Here is a 7,492-nt window from a genome sequence, read left to right on the forward strand (position 1 = left end):
CCCCTCAAAAATATTGCATGAATCACAAGAACCTAGACACAAGCCACCCCTCAAAACTATGCCATAAGTGGAAAGCACTTAGAGATAGGGTGCCACCCCAAAAAAGATTACATGAGTCACAAGAACCTAGACACTAATCAAATGGGAAGCCATAGGAACATCATGTGGAGACTATGGTGTGCTTTAGATTGAGATGTGTACATTCTCATCTCATCATATGGGCTGTGATAATGTGAATAGTGGAGCATGACATGGATATTGCATTGTCCTTTTTTTGAGGAAATTTTGAGGCCCCAATATTCATTGAGTAATTTCCTATATGTGTATGTTTCCAATCTTACTTATTCCAGTTATGCACATATGCAATATCCTTTTCCGTAGTAATATGGATCCTCACACTATGGGATGGAAGAAGAAAGGCATAATTAAGGATGTACAAGGTGAGATATTACTTGAAACTATCATTGAGAGGGCAAGGCCTATTTCCTACTAAAGCTATGAATGCTGCCTCTTGGAATATGAAGGGTATGAAGGTTAAAGAAAACTATAATGCATCTTTAGGACATGTATTTGAAAGAGATGTCTCAACAGCAAAGAACTCTTTGCCTACATGAAAATATCTGTAAGGAGATCTCTAAGCAAAGATTTTAGGCCAACTGGTGGGTTTATTAGACATTATCCCTCAAACTATCAATCCAAAATAAATGTGTTGGCTAGAGAGAGGAATAGGGTGTGAAGAATACCTAGAAGCCCTTAAGAAAATGTGTAAGGAAAGCTGGGATGGACTTATATAAGAGAAATGTTTCTAGAAATTTGGCCTCTCCTCAAATAGCATGTCCCTTACATTGTTAACAAAGGGTTTAAACATAGAATTCTATATACAAGGATTAAAGAGGCTATTGAAAAAATCATTCCTAAAAGCGTTAATTTTGCAAAATATTTTATCACTTAGACCTACTATAATGCTACCAAATCTTAGCCAAATTCATGACTATGAGGACATGTAACACCCTTACTCTAAGGTTGTGTTTTCAGAATGGAGCATGGCTTTATTTATAAGGCTCTATTGTGGACAATATATACTATGTATCGGTGGGCAAGGGAAGCATGCTCCATTGAAAATAAAGGAGACATGTGTTATGTCCTAATAAGTTCTTGAGCAGGCTTATGATAGTATAAATTAGTCTTTTCCTAAAAGATTTATATGTAAGTCAGTTTTAGGAACACGATTCCCTACTTTGGTTTACATGCTGTCATCTAATCTTTTTCCTAGATTCTACATCTTGTCTCTTGTTGAATGGGATGTTGGTGGAGAAACTTACCTTCAATAGATCATTGAGTTAAGCCTATTTACGTGCTCCTTTGATAACCTTTGACCATAGCAACTAAGGGAAAGACCAAATATTATTGGCCTTAACCTGAAGGAGATTATGATTTTACTATCCATTTCTATGTTGATTATTTAATTGTTTATCTTCTAGCTATTGAGGATAATATTAAAATAGCCTTACTGATGAATATAGGGTCTAGATGGGGGGACTATTATAAGAACCTTAGCTACCATAAAATTATTTGACGATGATGATATAGGGCCCAAATGTGGTTTGGAAAAATTTAGAATGGTTTAATGCCCCTCTAAAGAGAAATTTGACCTAACCTAATCGGGATATTATTAGGTTTTTAAAAAAAAATTATTATTTTAGACATTTGGGATGCATAATAATAATACTAATAAACAAGATGCAAAATGATAGTATCTCTATCTAAAAGTTGTGATTTTAGACATTTGGGATGCAAAATCATAGTACAAATAAAGAAGATGTGTGTTGGGTTATGACTAAGGTTTCGGAAAAGATCAGGATATAGGTAATACTATATTCCCTTATGAGGACAAAATGAGGAAATAGGTAATATTATATTCCCTTATTAGGACAAAATCAAGATATAGGTAATTCTATGCTCCCTTGTCTCATGTGACAAGATGGATTCTAACCAAGATTTAGGCCAAGATGAGGATATAGGTGATACTACATTCCCTTTCCATGATAGGGTTCTTGTGATCAGCATCATCTGCTCCCATATTTGCATTTCTTATCCCCCCTCTATTAGACCTTGGGTAAAGGCACTAGTTACGGTTATTGTGAGGCTTCCAATAATTGCGCTAAAGACATTGTTAATTAAACACAGGCATCAGCATGAATTTTATCCTAACACATTAGGATAAAATTTTATCCTAACACATTAGGATAAAATTTTAATCTAACACATTAAACATAGGCATCAGCATGAATTTTATCCTAACGCATTAGGATAAAAATATTTGCATTTTAGTAGCCACATTATAAAACTTTGCATAATATACAAAACATTTATAACTTAAGATAAAAAATAATGCTTTTCAAGAATCCACATAACTAGAAAATCACAATATGTAAAGATACTATTCTAAAACACATTCATTTTTTCATATCATGTGAGTTTAGGAAAAAAATACAACATTCCACCTAGCCACCCCTAAGCTTCCTGAGCTTCAATAAGATACACAATTTTCTACCCAAATATTTCACCCTAATCTAGATATTTTATAGGACACTAGATATTTTATGGGACACTAGATGTTAGGTTTTATAAAAGTTTCAAGTGGATAAAAATGGTATTGTGCCCCTTCATTTGTTTGTGAGAAAATAGGATGCCTTATCAAGCCTTCTATTTCCTTTCACAATATTTTTCTATGACACTTTTATGTCTTGGTATGTTACCAAACTTGTGCTAAGTTTCTTTAAATCCTTTCAACGATGAGGCTTATTAACTTTTGTTAATTCTTATAATAGTCAAATATGTTATCTATGGATACCAATGTGGAATAATCAAAGTACTCATCATATACATTGTTTACCACACATAACATCTAGAGAAGCATTTGACAAACCAAGAAGTAAGAAAGTAAACTTATAGTGTTTGTATTAGATTATGAAAGTAGGTTTTCATATGTTTCCACCTTTATTCCAATTTCACAGCAAATCTGGATTAGAGGCCAATCTTGGATATGTATGTGTATGTGAAAGATGTACAGAGATAGAAATGAGTTTGTAGGAAAACCTTGAAAAAGTGTATACATAAAAAATTTGAGGTATATGAAAGTGTAGAGGTATATTTACATTGAAAGCAGAAGTCATAACTAATGGCATGTTAGTGCAGTGCAATGTGTACTTTGCACTTTCAAGCCAGAATCATTACATTCATGAGATTTTTGTCTGCATTATGAGTTATTATTTTAACCTACTAATGTTTAAATGATCCTTAACACATACCTAAGTTTTTATTTAATTTACCCACCATCCACAAATGAGGAAGGATTTCACTAGTGCAATCATGTAAATATTAACATGTTATTAACATTTGCTAATAACATTTTCCAAGCTTGTTATATTAACATTAATTCACATTAATATTAACATTATTGTTTTTTCATCACTTGAAATCTTGCACTATGTTCAACCATCATGCTTTGGTTTGTAGTATTGGGATAATATGCACTCCAATCAAGGTGCTTGACATTGAATTTTTGTTGTTTAACAATGTTCTATAGGAAAAAATATTTGCCATTACTATAGCTTGTTAGCATTGTGATCACGTTAACAAGTTATTAACGTTCGCTTAATAACATGAAATTTTATGTAATCACATAAATAGTAAATCCCTATAAATGAGGCATATTTTTCTACGGTTCCATGACGAAGAGAAGAGCTTTAAAAACTAGGGTCTAGAAGCTATGTAGATATAGCTTTGAAAATTAGGCTATATCATTCACAAGAGTAGGGATTCACTTAGATGGATTGGATTGTCCTTTATCATGGGCCCAAATACCTAGAAATTGATGCACAAGGAACATAGTCATGAGAGTATGGATCTATACTTGGGTCTTCATGAAGCCACATATTTTAGTTTCGTTACTCAGCACTTTATGCATTCATCTTAAGAACTCAATATATAAAGAATGTGTAGCCATCTTACTAACATACTAGCAAGCAACGTACGCATTCATCTTAAGAATTCAATATATAAAGCATGTGTGTTGAGATTACAAGCTCGATGACAATTGGAGCTAGGCACAATATGTGTTAGCATGGTAGACAGACAGTAACATGTGTGTGGTAATAAATGGCTACACCCAGCTAGCCACAATGTGTGGACATTAGTAGTTGGGGTTATTTTGTGTGTGAGCACAATGCATGTATTGTGTGGTTATGTAGTCTTCTTCTATTATGCATTATGTGAGTGTGGATATGGCTTCCCTCTATGGTTAGGGTTACATCAATATATTAGGGTTTGCTCTTGTGTGTGTGTGTTCTCTGTCACTATCTATCTTTTATCATGGTATCAGAGCCTAGTGATCTCTATTAGGGTTTTGTGAGTGAGTGAGAGAAGAGGGAAAGAAGTTGTGAAGAAGAAAGCCATTGGAACTGGGAGCAAGAAGAGATATCGAGTACACACATCGGCATCAAATCTGAGAACTTGGCCTACTGGGTGAGAAGATCTAGCCTCCCTCTACAGATTGCACGTGATTGAAACAAGCAAATCAAATCTTGGCAGACTGTTTTTATGCATTTGGAAGTATCGCATGACAAATTTCTTTAAAGGCAAAGGGCTTTGGCATTTGGTGATAGGCGAGGAGATGGAGCCACGGGTTCCCCTAGTGAATGTAACACCCCGCAATTTACAACACATTGAAATTGGATAGAGAGGATCTTTGAGGTGCTGCATTATTTCCCAATTTTTGTGACAAATACCTTGTTATGCCAAATTCAACGCATAATCCAAAGGATGGATGGGATACTTTGGTGAAGTTGTATGATATAACTACAGTACCAAAGAAAATGCAATTGAGACATTTGTAAGTCATTTTATAAGCTTTAAGATGACATTTATTTCAAAGTTATGATAAGGCTACAAGCTTTTGATGAAGTAGGTGTTGCATGCTTGTGTCTGAAGAGAACATTTGACATGGCATATGCAAATACGGCCACCATTCTACTACTTTTTACTTGCTATTTGACAACTTTGATGTTAGGTGTCACTTATGCTCCTTTCCCACCTTTAATTATTCTTGTCCTATACTATTACATGCTAGATTTTGCATGTTTCTTGTTGACATTTTGTTGTATTGGTCACTTTGTTTTTTGTACTAGCTACCATGAGGTGCATAGTGCACATTTTATTTCCACCCAAATGGCAAAGAATGCCTTCATCTCTTAGAATTGGAGGTATTTATTAGTAAGTTTTTAATAATTTAAAGGTATCTTTACATAAAACCTCTTAAAGTTTTAATAAATTGAAGGTATCTAAAAATAAAAATCTTTTAAAATCTAGGCATTTTGAGAACTTCAATTCTTAATATCGTAGGTATTTTTCAAAAGTCACTTTAAGAAAACACACTACACCCTAGGTTTTTTAATAAATGATATTGCTAATGCACATCCTTTGTGACTTATCCTCCCATGAAACGCATGTATTTTGCATGATTAGCTGGATAAATACATCATTGCATTTTGTTCACGCGACCCGTGCAGTAAAGCCATTTTGGCAGACAAACACGTTTCTCTTGAGACCTACCTTGTAGACTTGGCCACAACTAAAAATGGGGAGCTCATTGATTATGTTGACAGTTCTTTGCTTGGGATAACCCTTTCTTACACACATCCACACAAATTTGGGCTTTACATGACTAATTGGCCTTTGTAGCCCTACTTGCTTGTGTTAACACCTTTTATGTGGCTTAGCCTGTGGTGCTCCTACTAGAATGCCTTGCCTGTGCACTGGATTTGTGTGTGGCAAGGTGTGGTCATGGTTGGAGTTAAATCAAGAGAGTAAAATATAGGTGCTAAAAGAAATGGAGAGACAAAGACAGGAAGGAGGTAGAAAAAGATAGAAAGAAGAGTTGAGAGAGAGAGAGAGAGAGGGAGGGAGAGTGAGAGAGATAACCATAGTGATTTAACACAATAAATAAGATGATAAAAGTATAAAAATTCAGAGAAAAGAGAAAAGAAAATCCAAGAGGTAAAGATAAATAATGGGATGTTCACACTTTATTTCCTTTTTACTAAACTTAGTTGATGATTCCACCCTTTAATATTTAGATCTAACCTTCCTTTAGAGGATGCCTAGGTTTGAGAGCCTCTGGTATGTGAACATTTGGGTAATAAGGGATAAGTCACCAAGCTTAAGGCATGGGATTTAAGAGACTTTGGTTTGTCAGCATTTGGGTAATAAGAGATAATTCTCAAGTTCTAAGGCACAAGGATCAAGGATCAAGGACCAAGGCTAAAAGTTCAAGTCTCAAGGCTTAAGGTTTAAGTCTTAAGGCTCGCATCTTAATGCTCAAGTTTAAAGCTACAAGGCTAAGGCCATTTTATTCCTTCTTTATATTTCTTTTATAATATATTTGCTCCTTAATGTCTTATCTCCTCCAAGATACTCATGATATGCATAATGGGAGGGGTTTTACTCCCATTGTGTCTCTACCATTCGGTCTTGTATATTCTCTCATAACTTTGACCTTTCACTTTCTTTTCCACTATTTTGGTCACTTATGTACTCAAATCTCATCTTGTATAGGCCACATGGTCCACTCCCTACATCTCTCCACTAAATTTCACTCTATAATATAATATTGTGTAAAAGGCATTGCAAAATTGGCCAAGCCATATCTATGTATAGCGCCCACATGCTCCATTCCCTACATCTCTCCACTAAATTACACTCTAAAATGTATTGTAAGACTCGATTCTAGAATTTGTAAATCTTCAATCTCAATCATCGTCGACCTAAAAGATAAGACATTGGCAATGCATAATGGATATTATTGTCAAATCCTTCTCATAATGCAAACAGTATTTAAGTCTACTGCCCTCATCATCCTTATTGCTGTAAGGCGTAACTATGTTGAATGCTACTAAATTAATACATACATAGCTTTCTGTTTCTCTTGTCTACCTACATACAAACACAAAAACACATAGCATGCACACATAGAGAGGATAAAAAGAAGAGAGAGATATATTTTATTAGTGTACATACTAAAAAGGCACATATATACACACAAGAGGGGGGATAATGAGGCTGACGTATAGAATAATAAATTATCACTTGGTCGTTTGTCTTTATGTCTATGGTATTTCAATAGTATCATATTCTTTTCTTGTTTTTGGTCATCTTCAAATTTAGAAATACTATGAAATCCTCATCCTCTTAGCTATGACCTCCTCATCGTCTTAGGGGCTCATGGCCATGGTAGGATGAAGGGGCTAATATTATGCCCCAAACTTTCAAATGCATCACGGAGCCGTCAAGAATGCAAAAAATGTGAAAATGTCAAAAGGACACGTATGCTAGTCATGTAAACATTATGGGAAAATGTATCATGATAATCAACACGTACAACTTGTGAGTATCCTTTTGCAACCAAACGAGCTTTGAACTTATCAAAAGATCC

Source organism: Cibotium barometz, chromosome 42 (genome assembly GCF_041138505.1).
Source record: "Cibotium barometz isolate CiBa-2024 chromosome 42, ASM4113850v1, whole genome shotgun sequence".
Classification (NCBI taxonomy): domain Eukaryota; kingdom Viridiplantae; phylum Streptophyta; class Polypodiopsida; order Cyatheales; family Cibotiaceae; genus Cibotium; species Cibotium barometz.